The sequence below is a fragment of the Bufo gargarizans genome, chromosome 1, assembly GCF_014858855.1.
Source record: "Bufo gargarizans isolate SCDJY-AF-19 chromosome 1, ASM1485885v1, whole genome shotgun sequence".
NCBI classification, from domain to species: Eukaryota; Metazoa; Chordata; class Amphibia; order Anura; family Bufonidae; genus Bufo; species Bufo gargarizans.
The window spans coordinates 738,910,419-738,934,515 of NC_058080.1; the positions used below are offsets into that span (position 1 = coordinate 738,910,419).

Below are 24,097 nucleotides of genomic sequence, written 5' to 3' on the forward strand. Positions count from 1 at the left end.
CTACATGCAGTGCTGGCCACTTACCCCTAGACTACAGCCTCATCATATTGAGAAGCTTGGTTATCTATACTTAGAATGCTAACACATATTACTGGTTTCTTTATAATCATATATTTTACCTGTGAATAAACCAGTAATATGGATTAGCTTTATGAGCATAGAAAACCTCTATTCTTAATAAGGTAAGGCTATAGTAAGTAGTTTATATGATATATACATGCTAAGACACAGCTCTGCACCTAGCATTGTGATGTGTAGTCCTGTCAATCAAGGGATGGTGGAGTGTGAACAGCAAAGAGGTGTTACAAAAGCAGTGCTCCAAGGATTGAGCCCCGTCCACTAGTGCTCCAACGTGCTCATTTGCATATGAATAAAACAGATATCTCTGCAGCTGTTTAACATACAGTCAAAAGAAATGTATTATTATAGTCGGCATGATCAAACCTACCAGGCAGTATATCTGGTTTAATAGTGGTGGGATAATTCAATAGATGCAAGGTTAGGCAGAGACACACAGCATTATCAATCAATACCATGCAGTCCTGTGAAAGGAGCAGTGTGCATAAGGGAAAACTGGACATGTCGGACCGCAGAGGTGTTGCAGGGGAAGTGCCACTGAGTGAGTGCAGGTCTGAGACAGGCTGGAGAGTAAGCGTCATAAGGGTGTTACAAAACTGTGGTTGAGTAGCAACTCACTACCTAAGAGACTAACCCACTGAGGGTGAACGAACCACTGCTCCAGGTTGGGAGGCCAAGCAGATTAAAGTAAGTCACCCGGTCATTCAGTAAAGGTAGAGACAGACGAAGGATCCTCCTATCCCCATTCCCTAGTAACTGAGCCAAGGAAGTGATGAAGACTTTAGCAATTATCTGCTGCATCAAAAAGGGGCATCTGCCTCCAGACATCCCAGCAGCTCCTGGAGGAGAATTATTCTAGCAGAAAATGTCCTTAGATCCTTCAGGTCAATGGAGCCCATCAATATGTCTGACTTATAAGGCAAATGCAGAGGCCTAACCTGATGTATAAAGAGTCTAACTTGTGGAGCTCCTCCATTACATGTCACTGCACATGACAGCTCTTACCTTGTGATATGAGGCTGGTGGTCCTCCATTACATGTCCCTGCACATGACGGCTCTTACCTTGTGATATAAGAGGCTGGTGCTCCTCCATTACATGTCACTGCACACACGTGTACACACTGCACATGACGGCTCTTACCTTGTGATATAAGAGGCTGGTGCTCCTCCATTACATGTCACTGCACACATGTGTATACACTGGACATGACGGTTCTTACCTTGTGATATAAGAGGCTGGTGCTCCTCCATCATGGCGTCTTTGTACACATCCTTGTGTCCTTCTATATACTCCGACTCCTCCATGGAGAAATAGACAGTGACATCCTGACACCTTATAGGAACCTGTCAACACAATGACACTGTCATCACCCAGACCCCTCCAGTGCTGTTACTGGAGAATTTCCCAGCATTCCCAGCAGTGTCACCTCTCCAGTCAGCAGCTCCATCATCTTGTGGGTGAGTTCTAGGATCTTCTGCTCATGCATCAGGGGGTGAGGGGGAGGCTCTGTGATGGGGAGAGGGGTCCTGCTCCGCCCTCCTGACTCCTGAAGATGGATGATGGGAGTCACACAGTCCCCCGATGTCTTCTTCACTATTGTGTACTCCTGTGGATGGAGAGTTAAGTGAAAAAGATGGATTACACCAATGGAGAGGACCGCCCCTGCTGAACAGGAGACCTACAACATAACAGGGTACAAGCCCCTCCACAACTCAGTTTTGCAGGAGGAAAGAAAGTCAAGCACTAACATGGCTTCCCTGAAAATAAAGACATGGGAGAGAAGGAGATCCATAGCTTTGCATCTCGCCAGTTTCTGCTTTGACAGGTGCAAAAACAAGGTCTAAGAGGAAGAATCCAACAGTGCTTGAGGGAGTTAGGATTCACTTATTGTAATTTATGTTCCATCCTAGAGAGGAAATATTGTACTCACCACCAGAATTTGAGACTAGAGTCCTCACCTTGTACTCCATGGCCTGTTGTTTTACATGATTCTTTAAAATGCAGGTGGGTAGAAAGCTGTCTTCTGGTAGGCGGCAAAATTCCAGGCAGAGTCCCTCTGTAAAGGTAGACTAGATCCAGGGACTTGCTGAAATTTCAAACTCTTGAGAAAAGGAAAACAGAAGACCGCCCACCAGACATCTGGCATCATAACTGAGACTCGTTATTGCAGGATCCACTTTGAGGGGGTGAACAAAGAACCTTTGGATTTACTGGGTAACCAACAGGAATGAAGAACCGCCCTGACACAGACCGGCAAAACCCTTTTTACTAGCAGCAACCTTTTCTAATACAGAACCAAACAAAATATCTCCTGAGCTGAACCTGAAAAGGCAGCAGCCCGAGCTGAAACCTGACAAAGACAACCAAAACATCAGCCTTGGCCCAAACTGGAAGGGAGGAGAGGATCTGGTCTCTAGGGGTCTTTTCTCTAAAATGAATGGTTGGCTGAGCAAACCAGAATTTGAGGGAAAGGAAAACACAAATGGCATGCTTAAAATAACCTGTAGAAGACTCCCATACATTTCTAAGATATAGCTCAGGCTTGGTCCAGAGTCCTTGAAAGGAAGGGAACTATTTTAACCGTTTTAACAACAGGAGTGTCTACTATAGGGGCTCTATCCTATGTCTAAGTGTCTGCCAAGGGGTGTTTTCTCTTAAAAATCCTAGGATTAAAAGATTTTCTGTCTGTGTTCTTCATTCCTTAGATAACACTAACTTGATACTTTTATGGATAGGAACAGAGTGCAGCTTCCTAGGACCTGGTCCCTCAAACCTGACATCCTGCACACTCATGTCATCAGGGCCCATTGTGGTTCTAACAGTTCTAACTGGTCCACATCTTCTGCTCCAACCAAGGCTCTGCCAAAAATATCTTCTAGTTCTTAAGGGGAATCCCCCAGAGAAAAATATTCTCCTGACCCATGTCATCATCACTGGAAAAATATGAGAGGCCCTTGTGATCCAAACATCATACATAGCTTTAAGGCAATGCTTAACTTCAGTCTTAGGCCCCTTTCACACGAGCAAGTCTTCCGCGCGGGTGCAATGCGTGAGTTGAACGCATTGCACCCGCACTGAATCAGGACCCATTCATTTCTATAGGGCTGTTCACATGAGCGGTGATTTTCACGCATCACTTGTGCTCTATTTTGTGCATTTTTCACGCAACGCAGGCCCCATAGAAGTGAATGGGGCTTCGTGAAAATCGCAAGCATCCGCAAGCAAGTGCGGATGCGGAGCGATTTTCACGCACAGTTGCTAGGTGACGATCGGGATGGGGACCCGATCTTTATTATTTTCCCTTATAACATGGTTATAAGGGAAAATAATAGCGTTCTGAATACAGAATGCATAGTACAATAGCGCTGGAGGGGTTAAAAAATAATAATAATTTAACTCACCTTAATCCACTTGCTCGCGCAGCCCGGCTTCTCTTCTTTGCTGTGTACAGGAAAAGGACCTGTGGTGACGTCACTCCGGTCATCACATGGTCCATCACATGATCTTTTACCATGGTGATGGATCATGTGATGGACCATGTGATGACCGGGGTGACGTCACCACAGGTCCTTTTCCTGTACACAGCAAAGAAGAGAAGCCGGGCTGCGCGAGCAAGTGGATTAAGTTGAGTTAAAAAATATTTTTTTTTTTAACCCCTCCAGCGCTATTGTACTATGCATTCTGTATTTAGAATGCTATTATTTTCCCTTATAACCATGTTATAAGGGAAAATAATACAATCTACAGAACACTGAACCCAAGCCCGAACGTCTGTAAAGAAGTTCGGGTTTGGGTACCAAACATGCCGATTTTTCTCATGCACGTGCAAAACGCATTACAATGTTTTGCACTCGCGCTGAAAAATCATGCATGTTCCCACAACGCACCCGCACCTTTTCCCGCAACACCCGTGTGAAAGAGGCCTTAATCATCTGTTTGATACTAGAGGCTAGCGATGAAGACCCCTCCACTATCATTGCAGGAGGAACATAAATTCTTGGGTTGCCTTGCTGCATTTACTGTGGGATTTGGCAGAGACTTTACTGGGACCCCCCCCTTAGGACTCTGCAACACAAACACCTCCCATTAGAGACCAGTGAAGCCATCCCCTACATGAAGTAGATTCACCAATGTGCCCCCCAAGGGCTGAAAGACCTTGCGTTGCTCCACTCAATTCATCCACCTACCTCTCCTGCTGTCGACGCAGTCTTTGTGGCAAGAAGAAGAATTGTTCAAGATTCCAGCCTAAAATAGGCTGTGGACTGGTGGAGGTGATGTCCCAGGGTCGGAAGTTAGTCACTACCACTGCACCCAGCTCTACCAGTTCCTCAGCAAAAAGCAAGGGAGGAATATATCTTCCTCCCTTCCCCTTCCAGTGGATTAAACACAGCCAACCACACTGACGAGGGACAAGGAAGTCCAAAATTAGAAATAGAATCTTTGGTCCCTGGGAGAAGCAAGTCCGAGCAATCAAAAAGGTAACCTATCTGTTGGAAAGGAAACCAACACTGGTGGAGAGACATACCATATTTTTCGCCCTATAAGACGCACCTAGGTTTTAGAGGAGGATAATAAGAAAAAAATATTTTCCATGACACCTTAGGTCAGAGCCCCAATGTTAATCAGACCTCAGCTCACAGACCCAATCAGACCCCAAATGTTAATCAGACCTCAGATCAGACCCCCAATGCCTCAGATCAGACCCCCCCATGTCAGCCATCAGCGCAAATAAAATAAATAAAAAAATAACTTACCTCTCCTGCTCCTGGACGCCGCCGCTCCTCACCACCAGCGCTCTCTCTCTTCTTCCAGGTTCTCGGCTGTCAGCTGTGAAGGCTGCGCACAGTGAGGTCACATGGTGCGTATACCTTTACAACAGACAGCCGAGCGGGGGACCAGGAAGCGGTGAGTACAGATCCTTCACCACTTCCCATTCCTCCGGTACTAATGAAGCGCTTCCAAAATGGAAGCGCTTCATTAGAATTCGCCCCATAAAACGCAGGGGTATTCCCCCCCCCCCACTCTGGGGGGAAAAAAACTGCGTCTTATGGGGTGAAAAATACGGTATTTTGTTTTTATGTTGCAAGATTCCTGTACAGTTAAGGGAAAGTCACCTCCATGGGTGCTGTTATGAGCAAGAGGGAAAGATTCTTGAAGAACATCTGTCAGCAGGGTCAACCTAAATAATTCAGGAATACAACCTAGCAGGGTTGGTCCTGCAGATTAAAATGATGTATGGGTCAGCAATGGAAACTGGAGGAGCATAGGGAATAATTTTTTTCCCCCTCAGGAATAGTGCAATCAATTTTCACAAGGCATACACCATTTTAATCAGCAGGATCAACTCTACCAGACAGTATGGCTCCCTTAATGAAGTTGATCTTGCTATCAGATGCTCCTTAAAGGGCAGGCCGTTCTCCAGGACCCTGGACTCTTCCTATCACTTCCCATGATGGATTCTCCTTCCCGATGTCTGACTTGTTACAGAATACAATAAAGAGGAGAGAAATCTAGAAAAGTTTACCTCTCCGCTCAGCAGGGAGATGATCTCCAAGGTGAGGTCTAATATTCTTCTGCTGATCTCCTTCCTGTCCATCCTTGGTGGCTCATTCAGGAGAAGGGTCGTATTGCTGGTTTTCTTCATGATGCCTCCAAAAAAAAGGAATAAAGGTTAATCAGCGAGTCCCATGTCCCCTGTAATGAGGGCGAGAAAAAGTACAACTTATCCCGTAAAACTCAGACCATCATAAAGCTGCACTGATGGGAAAAACCCTGAGCTCTGGGTGTATCTAAGCTCCTGGCAGTGCAGGGTGTATCTAAGCTCCTGGCAGTGCAGTGTGTGGCGACAGGAGACTCTGAGATCCGGGTGTATCTAAGCTCCTGGCAGTGCAGTGTGTGAAGGCAGGAGACTTTGAGCTCTATGTATATCTAAGCTCCTGGCAGTGCGGTGTGTGGAGGCAGGAGACTTTGAGCTCCATGTGTATCTAAGCTCCTGGCAGTGCAGTGTGTGGAGGCAGGAGACTCTGAGCTCCATGTGTATCTAAGCTCCTGGCAGTGCAGTGTGTGGAGGGAGGAGACTCTGAGCTCCATGTGTATCTAAGCTCCTGGCAGTGCAGTGTGTGGAGGGAGGAGACTCTGAGCTCCGTGTGTATCTAAGCTCCTGGCAGTGCAGTGTGTGGAGGCAGGAGACTCTGAGCTCCGTGTGTATCTAAGCTCCTGGCAGTGCAGTTAGTGGAGGCAGGAGACTAAGCGCTCAGTGGATCTAAGGTTAAACAGATGGTTCTAAATATGAAGGAAGGTTGGTATACCACCCCTTCTGGAGAGAACAGCAAAGGGAAGTATGACGCAGCTGCAGCCAATCGCTAGTTGCAGTTACCTGCTCCCCTTGCGGCACTCAATCATTTGACATGACCCAAGGGGTGCAGGTCACTGATCTGGCCAGAAATTGGTTGCAGTGGCATCAAATATAAACTACCTATTTAAAGAGCACAAGCCATTTAATGTCACTAACTTTTCACACAACTTCAAATCAATTAATAGTACAAGTGACCATAAAAAACTTTTAATATATTTTATTACAGAGAAATGTCTACTTCCCCTGTTATTAGCTCTTCTTAAGTATCAGGTTACATACATGCCAATATAAGTCTAATAAAAGGGGAGGGGGAGGAGTGATCGGGAACAGAGTGACACGGGGCACCACGAGACACCAAAGATTCTTTATACAGTTATGTATTTGTAGAGGATTGCGTTTGGCTACAATGGATGTTTCAACTGGACTGTTGATTGGATTTGCAATGTTATGTTTAATTCCCTATGGTTCATTACTTGTAAGACAAAAAGTAATCAGTAACCTGCAGAGCATTCGTCTGGTTGTGCGGTAGAAACACAATGGCAACAATGTCTCAACTGGACTGTTGATTGAATTACTTCTCAGGCTGAGGGGAGGAGATGTGCGGGCTGTAACCAGTCTGTGATTGAAGAATGGATCATTTTCTGTAGGTGTCTCCCTTGTATGGGAGAGGGGCATAAAAGTAGGGTATGTGGCATTAAACAGGGTCCTGCTCCTGATACTGTGTGTCGTCCAGTTATTGGGAAGAGTTATGGGATATTCGTGGATGGTTTTATTTACTACTGATGCTGTGCTTCCTGTGCTAATAACCTGATCCTGAAGTAACCCTTGGAATACCGGCGGAGAAAGCCTATGTCGCACTAGCGGTCCGCTACAGTATTATTCCTTATTTATACTGTTTCTATTGTTTATACTACGGCACTGGCATTTTTACAGTTTTTGGAAACATTTACTGCCAATGTCCAGGATACGGTATAATCATGGTAATAAACATTTGTTATTTTTATTGCTGTGGACCTATATCCATGTATTTTAATTATATGAGATTTTGATCATTTTGTGAATATATACATTTTTATTTAATTACTGTTTTTTAGCTTTAAAAGAGACACCAGATTATATAACAGATCGAGATTTTAGTGGAGAAGAATCAGAAAAAAAATATATTTTTCATTAGACCTTAGAACTTGATTCTGTTTTTTTATTTTTTAGGTGTTCAGCTCACCTTGCGTCATGTGACTAGTTGCTTTGGTGCGAGGGGCAAGTTACTGCTGCGACCAGCGATTGGCTGCAGCAGTGTCAAAACATAAATTTAAATCTAGGGAGCCAAGAGCAGCAGTCGATTCTGAGGAGCGAAATAGTTGGGAGCCAGTGCTGGGAAGCTGGTAAATATGCTTCCCTTCGCGGGTCTGCCCAGGAGGGGAGGGGCCACCCCCAAATGCACACAACTCTTTTAAGAAGGCAGTTTCGGCTTTAAAAACATAGACGAGGTGGAGAAAGAATGGTCCTCCAAGCATAAATAATATAAAAATATCCGTGGGCAGCATGGTGGCTCAGTGGTTAAACCTGGTGCCTTGTCCTAGGTTCGAATCTGCATGGAGTTTGTATGTTCTCCCTGTGTTTGAAAGGGTTTCCTCCGGGTTCTCCGGTTTCCTCCCACACTCCAAAGATATACTGATAGGGAACTCAGGTTGTGAGCTTGTGTGATGATAATGTCTGTACAGCACTGCGGAATGTGTCAGCGCTATATCAGTGAGTAAAATACAAATTTTAAAAATCTGAAGTCTTAAAGTCTGAATATTTCCACAAAGCAATAAGAAGTAAAACACATCCCATGTACAAATTAAAGGGGCCTTGGTGTAAAGGGGCCTTTGGTGTAATTTGCTGCAATCTTGTGGCCATTGCTATATTTGGTTTTATGAAGTTATCCATGGCTGTAATTTCCATATGCCTGGAGAGAGGATTTTCCTTTAACTTCTATCACATCATTTCTCAAGGTACATTCAATAAATTACTTAAGGGCATATACACTGCATCTCTTTCACTGGAATTTTACATGCAACTGGTGTCACTAGGGGTATGATTATAGTGAGTTCATTATCTTCTATAGCTTGTGGAAAAGATTGCCACTCACACTCATCAGAGACTTTTTTTTGCATGCTATATATATATAATTCAAGGAATCCAGAAGTATTTCTCTTACACATCTTTAGTACCCCAGCTTTCCATGGTATAGAAAGGGGGCGGGGCCAACAGAGTAGAATGACAACTTACTGCAATTATCCTAATCAGTGTGGATACACAGTGTCTCCCCCAGTTTCCCATAGTTCCTGACAATTTATGATAACTATCAGTGACAACCTCAGTGACTTGCACCCCAGGATTTGGGGGGCACTCTCTCTCCTTGTTAGAGGAGTCTTATAGACCATCCCTTTTTGCACCCCAGGAGAAACACCACAGTCAGGTGCAATACTAGTATGTGACTACCAGGGGGCAGCCTGATACCGGAAAACCATCACATACACTCAGGAGTTACTGCCCGATAACAGCCACAATCTAACACTGGGAGAAAGAAAAAAATTAAATATTATTAAATAGTAATTATCATTTTCACCCACATCAGGTATAAGTATTAGCATCGCTTGTCTCTTATTTTATACTCAGTTTATATTTTTATTTGTAATATATTCCTGGCCCCTTTCTAGCCACATGACTTGCTCATAGTTAATATCCATGTTCCTCATTTTATTTTTACAGGACTGTCTCCGCAATTCCATTGAGGCCATACGGATGGATGGACTGGAGATCATGGTTGGCCTCATTTCTACAGGAGCCTTCTTTTCTATGGTAGGTAACCAATCGGGATGATATTTAATTCACTCTGATGTTTGTGAGTTCAGTGCCAGGTATTTCTTATTTATGTCATCTCTCCAGCAGTTCCTGGGTGGTCCTACCGACATATCACATCCCAGTGAATCCAGTTTATTAGACAGATAATCTGATTTATGTCGGCCGTCATTTAATCTGACATTTATTAGTGGTGGTGTGGGAGTGAAATTTCTTGGTACCATGCTTAATAATGCGCTGGATGACCACTAAGAGACTCCGCACCAGCAGCTTGCTGGAGTTCGAGTGGGAGCTAAATGCTTCATAGTTATATGCCGTTTTAGCCAACACAGTGTTAGGAGGCACCTACCATAAAAACCTCCTATAGGCAACCACTGGGTGGTCAGGAATTATTTCCAGATGGGGATCTCTCAGAAGCAGCGGCCAATGTTTCTATACAATATAATCTGCTGATATGGAGTCAGTGGTAACACAGTTGTTCCTCGTCTCCTTTGCTTTTCTTCTTATCCTTTTTGATTGGAAGCATTCTACCTGGCTTAGACCTTTCCTTCTCTCTCAATTTTTTGGGGTGACCCTTTTCTCAGAATCTCACTTTCAGTATTTCAGCCTGCTGGTTGAAGGCGGCGTCCTCAGTGCAATTCTTCCTGATTCTATGGACAGGTATGTAGAGAAGCCATTTTATATAGTGGTCGCTGGTTAAATGTAAATAACTATTGCTATCCACCTGCTGGAAATATGTCGAGGTAATAAAATGGGAGATGACGATATTCAAAAAGTCCATTTGTAATTTCTTGACATTACGTGAGAAGTTAATATCCCGGGTGCTGTTATTGAGCTCAATGCAGATTCTGCTGGCGGAGTCAGCATCGCCCACCACACAAAGAAAAGATCATCTATGTATCTTCTATATAAGATAACATTGTCCTTGTAGAGACCATTATTATAGATATGTTTTTACTCAAAGACCCCCATAAAGAGGCTATGATAGGACGGGGCCAACTTACTGCCCATTGCACTGCCGAGACATTGATGAAGAATTTCTCTATACGTGAAATAATTATAAGAATAGGATCGAAGCATTTCATAAAGAAACATTTGGGGGGCAGAACATGGAACTAACAAAAACTTTCTCTCTCCTTTATTCAGAGGATGCGTCATTGATAAGATCCTCAAATCTTTTCTATACATTGGGAAAGGGAACCCTTGGATTTTGATGGAATATTTCTGATTCAATGATGGAATATTTCTGATCCAATAAGATACTAAAAGCTTCCATCTCATCGTCCGCAAGGTTCTGAAAAATAAAAATAACCCCCCCCCCTCCATCAGCCACAGGAAGAACTAGCTCTTCATTATCTCGCAGTGTCTTTGGGGCCTTCTCTTCGGGTGTAAGGTTGTTCCTTATAAAAGTAATGTGCCACTGATGAGCTGAAGTCAATTACAACCATATCACACAATGTTTGTCGCAGGTGACCCTGACGTTCAAACGGGTGGACTCTAGATGAAGGCCTCACTCCTGGGTGAACATATTGGTCAGTGGAGGTCCCCTGAGCAGTGGACTGCCTTCTATACTCTACTTGATTATCTTCCATAATAAAGGATGTCTACATAGAGGTGATTTACATATGAACTTCTGTAAATCACGGAACAACGTAAAATGATTTACTTGTTTCTGGGGATAAAAGGGTAGACTATAAAGTTGGGACTATACGGGACTGCTTCTATTATGGGCCTAAGGCTACCTCTGCCTACAAGCAGTGCACCCTCCCCAAAAGGGGTGCCCCAACTTCTCGGTGGCCAAAGCCTCTACCATCACCTGTGCGAACTGATAACTCTTCAATAACCTTGTATAGAGTACCAACGCGTTTCCCCTGTCAAGATAAACTGTTCTTCAGGGGATCAAAGTTTGAAGAGAATCGTGAAGCGATAAGGACAGTATTCTGATAACATGGACTGCTCCCCCCAAAAAAACATTTATCTTGATTGCCAAATCCCAATGTCCTCTAGATGCAGCAATCTGTGTCTCCAGAAACAACTCCTCACATAGCAATTCCCTGCTCTGCAGTTCTCAGCTGAGAGAAGCACAAATATCTCCTATTACCTGCAGCTCTAGAGGTGAGGAGCAGAACTCCAAATCACAGGCAGCTATGGCAGTGTCACAACCAGACAGCTGAGAAGCTCTGACAGAGGCCTTTCAGAACCTCCTCCTTGACTTCTGTGTTGTGGTATTCAGCTCCTCCTCTCATTAGCGTCTCTCAGCTGTTATGTGTTGGACTAATTGTTTCCCTTTAAATTCTTCCCCAGAATGCTTTTCTGGGTGGCTTATATTTCTTCCTGGAGTGTGTGTGCATGCCCATCTGGTTCTCCTCTCCTCCACAAAGTTAAGTGTTACACTGTTATCTGTTATTTTCTGTTTGCTGGATCCCAGGTGACCCTGACTCCCTCCGTGTCTGGTGTAGGGAGCCGGTGGTCGTGTCCCCTCACTATTGTAGGGTGCTCAGGGCTTTATAGTCAAGGTTCGTGGATATGCATACCTCCACCATTCGGATCTATGCATAGGCTGAGCAGCCAGGGAAAGTGCCAGGTCTTCTACAGGGGTCTCCCTTTCGTTCCTTAGCTTTTGGATCCAGCGAGACATTTATGCATGTTGTTTTGCCTTGTTACCTGTACACATTCCGTGACAGGCAGCTGCAGAAGATCCTGAGGCGGGAAAGAAGCCTCAGGCCTGGTCCATGCTATGAGGCCATAACCTTAGTGTCCTCTCCTCACAGGTCATCACAAGTCATCTCCACTGCACTTTCCTCTCAGCTGAACACACTGGAAGCAATGGCTGAGCTCAGGCTCCTTTATCTCCACCTCCTTCCAGAAGACTCTCAGCAGAGGTTCAATAGAAACCTGTTCCAGCCGCAGCCATCCACGTTCAGGCATGAAGACAATCTCAGCAAGTAATTTCAGACCACAGAGCAGAAGACACATAAACCAGCCAAATCATTAACACTTTATACACCAAGTGTCCTAGCAGAGACTACAGACGTCCTGTCTTCTCCTGTCCCCCGACCAGATCAACCCCAAAAAGATAACAATTTAACCCCTTACATGCCTTATAGTCACATTCCACACCCTGCACCCGCCATCCTGGCCATTAAAGTTACCTTTACAAAGATTTTTCCTGGTAAAAACAACAAATGGATATTAACCCCTTCATTACTGTAAGAGCCTGTCCCATCAGACACCATGATAATTATTGTATCAGTGACCGGTCTCCACAATCCGAGGGGGCACCATCCTTTCAACCTCTTATCTAGGGGGCGTATATCCACCTGTACACACAGGACAGAGAGTCTCCTGTACACAACTTCTAGACTCACAGGTGCCTTCCACCGAACCCATAAAGTAGGGCTCTCCCTTATAAAGAGGTGCACATACACTGCACATGACGGGTCTTACCTTGTGATATAAGAGGCTGGTGCTCCTCCATTACATGTCACTGCACACACGTGTATACACTGCACATGACGGCTCTTACCCTGTGATATAAGAGGCTGGTGCTCCTCCATCATGGCCTCCTTGTACAGATCCTTGTGTCCTTCTATATACTCCCACTCCTCCATGGAGAAATAGACCGTGACATCCCGACACCTTATAGGAACCTGACAACACAATGACACCGTCATCAACCAGACCCCTCCTGTGTTGTTACTGGAGAATTTCCAAGCATTCCCAGCAGTGTCACCTCTCCAGTCAGCAGCTCCATCATCTTGTGGGTGAGTTCTAGGATCTTCTGCTCATGTATCAGGAGGTGAGGGGGAGGCTCTGTGATGGGGTGAAGGGTCCTGCTCCACCCTCCTGACTCCTGGAGATGGATGATGGGAGTCACACAGTCCCCCGATGTCTTCTTCACTATTGTGTACTCCTGTGGATGAAGAGAGACACTTAGGGAATAAACCCTTCAGGGGCCATGTGCTCTCCTCCGGCCCTTTCCTCCTGGTACAACGTGCCTACTTACCTTCTCATGGCTCCTACAACATGACTATTGGTCACTGGTCAAATGATACATAACTCACCATATTGGGGCCTGACCTTCAGGTTCTCCATCACTTGGAAGGTCTGGAGGCCGTTCTACAGGACCCTGGACTCTTCCTATCACTCCCTATGATGGACTCTCCTTCCCGATGTCTGACTTGTTACAGAATACAATAAAGAGAAAATACAAGAAAATTTTACCTCTCCGCTCAGCAGGGAGATGATCTCCAAGGTGAGGTCTAATATTCTTCTGCTGATCTCCTTCCTGTCCATTCTTGGTGGTCATTCAGGAGAAGAGGAGAGAACTGGAGGAGCTGGAGGCTTCTAGTACTGCAGGCGCCTTTATGAGAAGAGGAGAGGAAATCATCCAGGGGACAAGACCAGATGTCACCTCCAGAACCGCACTTCCTGAGCCTGGAGGGGCCCCGCTTCTCAGAGCCCCCACCACATGGATTCCAGGGGCCCGAACATAGAGATTTCTGGTGGATCCACAGGAGATAAATGTTTGATAGATGCAGGTCTGTTAAATAATATGTGATATAATATTAATTGGTATTTAATATAAAGTATGTATTACATTACACACCATTTATAGTAATGTTCATGGACGATGGGAGGTCTGTGTGAGGACGTCATCTCCATGTAGAAGCACATACATTGGTTAAGACACGCCTGTATCTATGGTATAAATGACTGACAGAGACAGACAAGTGGGCATATTCTCACTCTCACACTCTGTTGAGGGTATTTGTTGCTGAGCATGATTGAAGACACATGGAGCGTGAAGAGGATTCCTGATCTTCAACCATGATACTTTAAGGACATTCATATTCTTACATGGACAATAGAATAAGACTTTTCCTAAACTATTTCTGTAAGTAATCAACTCTTATGAAGACACATTATACATTTTTTATATAACTCTTATTGAATCCTGGTGATGAGTCCTTCGGGTGTTCTTTACTCCAAATAACCCATACACTATATTTTGGAGAGGATTACCAAATCAGGGAGTAGCGTATTGGGTTGCTCAACCGAGAGTTTGAATGATCAAATTTAATAAGTCAGAGAATCTAAGAAGAGCCTTGAATCTACTGACGTTGTGAGTATAGAAATAATACATTCTCTGGCTGATCTTAGTCGATTACAATTTACGTTTAATCCTAGTGAACAGTTAGATCTGCAGAAGATATGGTTTGATTTACCGTATTTTTTGCCCTATAAGACGCACTTTCCTTCCCCCCCAAAAGTGGGGAGGAAATGGCAGCGCGTCTTATGGGGTGAATGCTGCCATTTACCACTGATACATTGCCGGCTGCGATGTATCAGCAAGAAGGGAGGAGGGGCTGTTGGCCGGCAACTGATATTGGAATGGCAGCGGGGCCCGGTGCAGTCACTGTATTCTATTACACCGCTCACCCCACTCACTGTAGTATTCATATCTAACGTGTAGGCATGGGCGCTTTGTTAAACTATAGCAATTCTTTGCAGCAGTAGAGAAATCCACTGTAGTACTCACTTGAAATTCCCATAGCAGGCAGGCTGGGCGGCAGCGTAACATCACTCACTACTTCACGCCCCTGCTCCTCCCACTTTATGAATGAAGCAGGTGGAGCAGGTGCGTGACGTAGTGAGTGATGTTACGCTGCTGCCCGGCCTGCCTGCTATGGGAGTTTCAAGTGAGTACTACGTGGATTTCTCTACTGCTGCAAATAATTGCTATAGTTTAACAAAGTTCCCATACCTACACGTTAGATATTAATACTACAGTGAGCGGGGCACGGTGTAATAAAATACAGTGACTGCACCGGGCCCCGCTGCCATTACAGTATCAATTGCCGGCCCTTATCCCCTGTATTGGGGGTCATTCACTATTTACACAGGGACACTGTTATGGGGGGGGGGGGGGTCTGTGGATGACACATATATAGCATAAGATGCTATATATGTGTCATCTACAGATCCCCCTCCATAACAGTGCCATCCACAGATCCTCAATAACAGTACCATCCACAGATCCCCCATAACAGTGCCATCCACAGATCCCCCCATAACAGGGCCATTCACAGATTCCCCAATAACAGGGCCATCCACAGATCCCCCATAACAGGGCCATCCACAGATCCCCTATAACAGTGCAATCCACAGATCCCCATAACAGTGCCATCCACAGATCCCCCATAACAGTGCCATCCACAGATCCCCCATAATAGTGCATCATCTACAGATCCCCCATTATAGTGTTTTCTACAGACCACCATTAGTTCAAAACCCATGAAAAGCACACCTTTTGGTTCAAAATATTTATTTTCTTATTTTCCCCCTCAAAAACCTAGGTGCGTCTTATGGGCAGGTGCGTCTTATAGGGCAAAAAATATGACTGGTATATGCAGAATGTAAAAAGGAAAACAAGAAGATAGACTACTGTAAGCGTATTTTAGTCAGAAAAGAGACAGAGAAAATAAGGAATATTTTTCATATTGTGAAGGTCTTTCACAGATTAGTGTCATATAGATCCATGTATAATTGTACCAGTGAAGTTCCAACCACAGATGCTGTGATCTGTAAAGATGCATCAACTGAGGGTGGAAATGGCAATAAAGTAGAGGAAAGTAGGAATAATGGTGATTTGAGAACTCAGCAGAATGAGATGAAACATATATGTATGATCTCTTCTGAAGGTGACCTTAATTGTCTAGATGAGGAAGGGTCAGTACAACAAGAGAAGACATTGCAGATCTCTGCTGAAGGTGACCTTGTGTCAGTAGACAATGACAAGTCTATACACCAGCAAACATTGCATATTAAAGAGGCCAGCTTACAATTAAAATTGCAGAAGCAATTAATGAAAATATGCAAAGAAATCCCTACATATGATGCAAACCTCCATGTGTGCAGGAATTCTGAGATCTTTGAGAGCCATGCAGACAGATTTAAATTATCAAATGAACAAATGAATTGATTATTTAGATTGTGGCTTCCTGTGAATTGTTCTAGGAGTCTAGCAATGAAACAGGTGGATGATAATGATTCAAAAGAATGGAATTTTCATAATGATGTTCAAAGAATAAAAAAGCTGATTTGGTGCACTAGAAGTGACAGCATGTCCACATATGAAATTCTAAAGGAATTAAAAATAGGCAGAAAGGAATCCACATTTGGATTTATGTCCATGTTTGAATGGCCTTCAAAGCGGTTATTGAGAATGCCAAACCTTCACATGTTTGTAAGAAAGTTCACATTTTTAGAGCCTTCTGTATTAGTGTAGGCATCAGGGAAACAAACATTATTTCAGGCTGCAAAGTTTCTGGGCATTATGAGGAAGCAAATGAAACAGAAAATGTCTCCATCACACATATCTGTAGAGAGAACACAGGCAGATGTAAAAATAGACAGAATCTGGCCTAAGAAGACCCAAATAGCATATACATGTAAAAGAAGCAAAGATAATCTTTATGAGGAACGCAGAAAATTACATGTAATGTTTAGACCCTATCATACGATAAAATCAGTCACACACACAAATCCACAGATCCATCAATTGTCACTGAACAGATTTCTGAGGTAGATATAAATAGAAGGACTTCTGAGAAGGGTCTACAGAGGGAACAAGTCAGATACCAATCTAGAAGAAAAGGTATAGACATTCAAAACCAGATGGATTTTAAATGTAATTATCCTGTTATTATTGATTAAATTTTTTTTAAGAAAAAGCAGTCAACAAATTTCTTAAATAAACTAAAAGAGTTTGACATTTCTAAACCAGTCACACTGAGCGGGATATTCCAGGATCTCATCAATAGAGAGGTTATGGTTATGAGAAGAGATTTAAGTATTGGCTAAAAATAAGTTTATTGAGGACAGACATATTGGTAATGGTTTTGGCCTTGATAAGGATAAGATTTAGTTTTTCCCATTAAAGTTAGCTAAATAAAAGTTCTGATTAATTATAAGACAATCTATGACATAATTATTATATGGCATAAGTATATACAGAGGAATGTGATACTTATTGTAAGATCAGCACATTGTAGGATAAACCATGTATTTAGATTATGGTTCCATCCTCTCTTTTCTATTTTTGTACAAGGACATGTAGAGGTTGAGCACGCCTGGTATAGGAGACGGAAGCTACAGTTGTAAAAGTAACAGGATCCTATTGTCGTATGTCTTGAGTCTAGAGACATTTCTCTCTAAACAATAGGAGGTCAGAGAATAGAAGAATATGATGTTCGGATATTCTTTATACAGATATTATTGCTAGGAAATATTTTTCTGTTGTATTTAATATTTTCTATTTTTTATTTTCTCCAGTAGAAATTTTCTTAAGAAGCAGCATTTGACTGAAATGAGCAAAATCGTCCTTTCATAGCAATTTTCTCCACATTACTAAATAAGTTTCATAATTGCATGGAAAGTCTAGTAATCAAACTGTTAATCTATGTAACATTGTTTGACTAACAGAATAATACTAAAGGTAAGATATTAAAGATGTAACTTACTTTTTGAAAAGCATGAAGCATGGTTCTTGTGTTCAGCCATGGTGATTAAAGCATGTGGTCAGTTGATTGACAGAGGCACATGATGACATTTGAGATCTTTTATCTAACAATAGGTTAATGGTATGGAAAGACTAAAATTCGAGAAATTCAAAGATCTTAAGTTTATGCAAAATACCAAATTATTGTTCATTTGTGGTCCACAAATGAAGTATTTCAGGCATTACAAAATATACATACACATGGGTTCTATTACATCATTTTATTAATTACCGTATTTTTCGCCCCATAAGACGCACTTTTTCTTCCCCCAAAACGGGGGAGAAATGCCCCTGCGTCTTATGGGGCGAATGCTTGCCGTTTTTACATCGCAAGCTACGATGTAGATGCGAGCGGGGACTCGGGGAGGGACTGGGAGGAGGAGCTGGGGCCGGCAATAGCGGCGGGGCGGTGCAGTCTGTGTGGTATCCCCGCCCCGCCGCTCCGGTATAGTAATTTAAGATGTCATAATCATTTATTGGTTATTAAACATGCCCCCTCAGTCGTATTACTACCTTATATCCTAATCGCATCTGTAGAATTCATGCAGGCCGGGCGGGCAGCAGCAAGTCTTGTCATGTGCCTGCGCCGCCTACTTTATGAATGAAGCAGGCGGCGCAGGCAAGTGACGTCACTGAGGGACGCGCCGGCTGCCCGCATGGCCTGCCTGAATTCTACAGATGCGATTAGGATATAAGGTAATAATAGGACTGGTTGGGCATGTTTAATAACCAATAAATCAATATAACATCTTATATTTGTATACTGGCGGCGGCGGCGCCAGGGGGGGGGGGGGGGTTCTGCGATCTGTGGATGGCACAGTTATGGGCTGGGGGGGGGTCTGTGGATGTCACTGTTATGGGCTGGGGGGGTCTGTGGATGTCACTGTTATGGGCTGGGGGGGTCTGTGGATGGCACATATATAACAGTGCCACCCACAGATCCCCCCAGCCCATAACAGTGACATCCACAGACCCCCCCAGCCCATAACAGTGCCAGCCACAGATCCCCCCCCTGTAACAGTGCCAGCCACAGATCCCCCCCCCCTGTAACAGTGTCCGTCATCCACAGATCCCCCTGTAACAGTGTCCGTCATCCACAGATCCCCCTGTAACAGTGTCCGTCATCCACAGATCCCCCTGTAACAGTGTCCGTCATCCACAGATCCCCCCGTAACAGTGTCCGTCATCCACAGATCCCCCTGTAACAGTGTCCGTCATCCACAGATCCCCCTGTAACAGTGTCCGTCATCCACAGATCCCCCTGTAACAGTGTCCGTCATCCACAGATCCCCCTGTAACAGTGTCCGTCATCCACAGATCCCCCCGTAACAGTGTCCGTCATCCACAGATCCCCCCCGTAACAGTGTCAGTCATCCACAGATCCCCCCCATAACAGTGTCCGTCATCCACAGATCCCCAGTAATAGTGCCATCCACAGACCACCATTAGTTCCAAACCCACCAAACACACAGCACACCTTTTTGGTTAAAAAAATTTTTTTCTTATTTTCCTCCCCAAAAACCCAGGTGCGTCTTATGGGCCGGTGCGTCTTATAGGGCGAAAAATACGGTAAAGTTAATTGGCTATATGAGCACATGATGATATAAGAGTGATGTGAGCAGCTGCTGTGCCATGTGTGATGTGCCACTTGAGTAGATGCATACAAGTACAGTGTGTATAAAGGCTATTCTAAGACCAGCATAAAATATTTGAGTTAGAAATGAGTAAACAATACGTAATTAAAGAGGTCATATAACTTAGAATGACTTATCAGATATATTGTAGGATTATACAACATACTTCATTATTTGTATTACCAATTCTATATCTAACATTTATACTGGAAATGAGATAAAAGTAATTTGTCTAAATTGTGTTAAGAATATAGAGAATATTGAGGCCTTATAATAGTAATGTGACACATACAGTCAGGTCCATAAATATTGGGACATCAACACAATTCTAACATTTTGGCTCTATACACCACCACAATGGATTTGAAATGAAACCAACAATATGTGCTTTACCTGCAGACTGTCAGCTTTACCTGCAGACAGTCAGCTGTAATTTGAGGTATTTACATTCAAATCAGGTGAACGGTGCAGGAATTACAACAGTTTGCATATGTGCCTCCTACTTGTTAAGGGACCAAAAGTAATGGGACAATTGTCTTCTCGGCTGTTCCATGGCCAGGTGTGTGTTATTCCCTCATTATCCCAATTACAATGAGCAGATACAAGGTCCAGAGTTCATTTCCAGTCTGCTATTTGCATTTGGAATCTGTTGTGGTCAACTCTCAACATGAGATCCAAAGATCTGTCACTATCAGTGAAGCCACCATTAGGCTGAAAAAACAAAACAATCAGAGAGATAGCAAAAACATTAGGCTATTCGGAACATTCTTAAAAAGAAGGAACGCACCGGTGAGCTCAGCAACACCAAAAGACCCGGAAGACCACGGAAAACAACTGTGGTGGATGACCGAAGAATTCTTTCCTTGGTGAAGAAAACACCCTTCACAACAGTTGCCCAGATCAAGAACACTCTCCAGGAGGTAGGTGTATGTGTGTCAAAGTCAACAATCAAGAGAAGACTTCACCAGAGTGAATACAGAGGGTTCACCACAAGATGTAAACCATTAGTGAGCCTCAAAAACAGGAAGGTCAGATTAGAGTTTGCCAACTTGTACCAGAGTGATGGGAAGAGAAGAGTATGGAGAAGGAAAGGAACTCCTCACGATCCTAAGCATACCACCTCATCAGTGAAGCATGGTGGTGGTAGTGTCATGTCGTGGGCATGTATGGCTGCCAATGGAACTGCTTCTCTTGTATTTATTGATGATGTGACTGCTGACAAAAGCAGCAGGATGAATTCCGAAGTGTTTCGGGCAATATTATCTGCTCATATTCAGCCAAATGCTTCAGAGCTCATTGGACGGCGCTTCATAGTGCAGATGGACAATGACCCAAAGCATACTGCAAATGTAGTTATCTATTAAGCAATTGTATAAATCATCTAATCAGGATATGTGAGTATGACATACATGAACTACAAGGTGATCATGGAGTTACTGTAATTGTTATTTGGGATATTGTATTCTAGAGAGGCTCCAAATATAAAAGGAGTTAATTCTGGATCACTGATAGGAATTGAAACATTATTGGTCATTTAAATATAAGGGTCAACTATATTGGAAAGCATTTCAGCTACAGGGATTATGTTAATACATATTTGTTGCTTTTCTAAACAAAGGTTTATATTTATAGTTATATTTTAAAGAAGAAGAATACAATGATATTTAATAGAGTAATATCTCACATCTCAGGCAGAATATTACTTTATTAAAAAAGGTAAAGATTTGGTTTTACTATAGAAAGAAATATTTTGTGTGATCAATTAAATTAATCAATATAATTTCTTATTTAAAAAAAAATCCACAAACATACACAAAGATATATGACTGAATGAATAAAGATAACGAGGCTGCACTTACATAAAGGATTTTGTATTAGGATAATATTTTCAATAATATATAAACATCTATATTATGTTGAAATATAATATGGTAATACATGAATGGTATGGTACACTGTGACACTATAGGTTAGCTATAATCACCAACTTTGGTGTAGTAATAGGAAAGAAGAAGAGATCTTCAATCAAGACTAGACTAAAGTCAACAGGAAATGTCATGTTTTCTAGAGACTGTGATATTCATGAAGTCTATAAACATAAAGACTGAGGAGCACAGAGTCCCAGGAAAAGACTTGGAGGTAAACAAAGGTGTGAAGATAAGGGCCGCTGGAGAGTGACCCAAGACAAGGGTGAAGAGTACCTGGAGCACACCTGTCCATAGACGACTCCAGAGGTAAAGTTCATAGAAAGAAAGTTCTGTCCACACAGAAAGGAGGTCTGTGACAGAAGGATCGGCATCCAAAATGGAGAATTGAGCTCAAGAAGAACGAGTGCTGAAGAGCTTCAGTAAGTTATTTAGAGTTAGAAAAGTTAGGGTTCAAGAAGTGAGATATTTAGCGCCTATGTACGGCCTAGGGTGTTTGCTATTCCATTGGATTGCCATAAACACCTCTGTGAAGTTCAGGAATCTGCTACTTGTGGTACTTAGGATACTTTCACACTTGAGGCAGAGGATTCCGGCAATCTGGACGCAAATGGTTGGAATTTGTCATCCGAAAAAACTGATCCAGTATTTATTTATTTTTCACAGATTTAAAGGTTTGCGCATGTGCGGACCGGAAGAACGGATCTATCAATGCAGCAATTTTATTGCCGGATCCGGCAGTAATATATTTCAATAGAAATTAATGCCGGCATTCCGGCAAGTGATCAGTATTTTTGGCCGGAGAGAAAACTTCAGCATGCTGCGGTATTTTCTCCGTCCAAAAAAAGTAAGTGGGACTGAACTGATGCATCCGGAACGGATTGTTCTCCATTCAGAATGCATTAGGATAAAAGTGATCAGTTTTTTTCCAGTATTGAGCCCCTAGGACAGAACTCAATACCGGAAAACAAAAACGCTAGTGTGAAAGTACCCTAAAGCTAAAAGCTTTGTTAAAGGGCTACATTCATTTCACTTGATCGCCAACAATCCTGCTGAGAGCGTGAAATTCTTCATATGAGGCTGAATGGACAGTTACTCTAAATTCCTTATAAAGTTCTACCAAATTATAACTGGTGAGAAAGAAGTCACAGCTGTTCACAGACGCTTCTGAAGAAGACCAAGGAATTCCTGATATGTAAGTTACAATCTGTGCTCAGGAAAGCTGTGTCACCACAAATAGTAAAAGGTGATAAACCTCGTAGATGAACATCATTGGACAATATGATACAATTAAATTGAAGGACTGCACATCATCTACATACAGTTCTATTAAACAATCTATCATAGACTTTATGTGAGTCAAATTGAAGACGAATAAGTGAAATTACAGTATCAAGACCGTGACGAGACCAGAGGAAGATGATGGAGAGAAGATGCCCAATCAGATAGTAGATTAGTTCCTAAATGTATTTCATTAGTATTCAATCACAGTTCACCATATGTTCAGCAATTATTATTATTATGTTGTTAAATAAATAATTGAAGGACAATTAATTTATAAAGAAGAAAAGAAGAGTTTAAGATAATTGTAAAATTTGATGTTGTGAGTTCGAAAAAGATTCTCTCACCCTCAAGAGGGGGAAATGTTAAATAATATGTGATATAATATTAATTGGTATTTAGTATAAAGTATGTGTTACATTACACACCATTTATAGTAATGTTCCTGGACGAGGGGAGGTCTGTGTGAGGACGTCAAGACCTATATTTAAAGTCTCCATGTAGAAGCACAAACATTGGTTAGGACTCGCCTGTATCTATGGTATAAATGACAGAGACAGACAAGGGGGTCGTCCTCTTACACTCACTCTGTTGGGGTCTTTGCTGGCTAGAGATGAAGACACATGGAGCCTGAAGATTCCTAACCTTCAACAATGATACTTCAAGGACATTAAGACTTTTCCTAAACTATTTCTGTAATTAACTCTTATGAAGACTGAAAATAAATCACATTATTCATTTTTTATAACTCTTGTTAAATCCTGGTGATGAGTCCTCCGGGGGTTCTTTCCTCCAAATAAGCAGACACTAGATTTGGAGAGGATTACCAAACCAGGTCGATATATTTTTCATACATAAATATAATACACTTGGAGACATATTACAAGGTCCCACCTCTGGGCTGTGCTCAGCTGTGTCCAGAACTCCTAGAGAAGAGACTGGAGAGAGCTGAGCTCAGGCCGGGCCCCGCTCCATTCATTCTCCTCCTGGATGCAGGGGCCCCTCAGCAGGACAGTCAAGGGCCAGTGAATGATGACAACCCCCACTACTACTACTCCCCCCATCATACTAAGCTGAGGGCCGGAGAGGGATTCCTTGTGTGTAATGGAGGAGAATCTCCAGAGGTGACATGTCTGAGCTCTCCACCACACTGTCTCCTCACAGCTCATCTTACCTGCAGGCTGGAGGAATGGCTGATACCAGAGAGAACAAAGGCCCTGACTACCGACCAGGACCTGCCCAGTATCTGCTGCACTGCCAGAGCTGAAGGACCTGGGGTGACGTCACCATCATGTGATTGGTGCAGGGGGCGGGGCTCAGAAGTAGAAGGTACTTGTGGTAAAGGTCATGTGACAGGAAGAGGCGGCTCACCATCATAGGTCCTTCCCCACCACTTCACCTCACCTCTTTACTCC

At 43.1% G+C, this 24,097-nt stretch overlaps 1 long non-coding RNA gene and 1 pseudogene across 3 annotated transcripts; both read right to left on the reverse strand.

Annotated features, from left to right (window-relative positions):
• Positions 1-1,356, reverse strand: part of LOC122924933 — a 124,213-nt pseudogene extending 122,857 nt beyond the window's left edge.
• Positions 1,357-1,634: 278 nt separating this feature from the next.
• LOC122924935 lies at positions 1,635-23,910 on the reverse strand. Of its 3 annotated transcripts, none has more exons than XR_006387460.1 (3): positions 23,857-23,910; positions 5,605-5,729; positions 1,635-1,686 (listed from the first exon to the last, which is right to left on the reverse strand). It is a non-coding gene; the product is annotated as an uncharacterized LOC122924935 (long non-coding RNA). The 3 variants fall into 3 exon arrangements; XR_006387458.1 differs by lacking the exon at positions 23,857-23,910 and adding an exon at positions 12,806-12,863; XR_006387459.1 differs by lacking the exon at positions 23,857-23,910 and adding an exon at positions 12,727-12,756.
• Between the last annotated feature and the right edge of the window lie 187 nt (positions 23,911-24,097).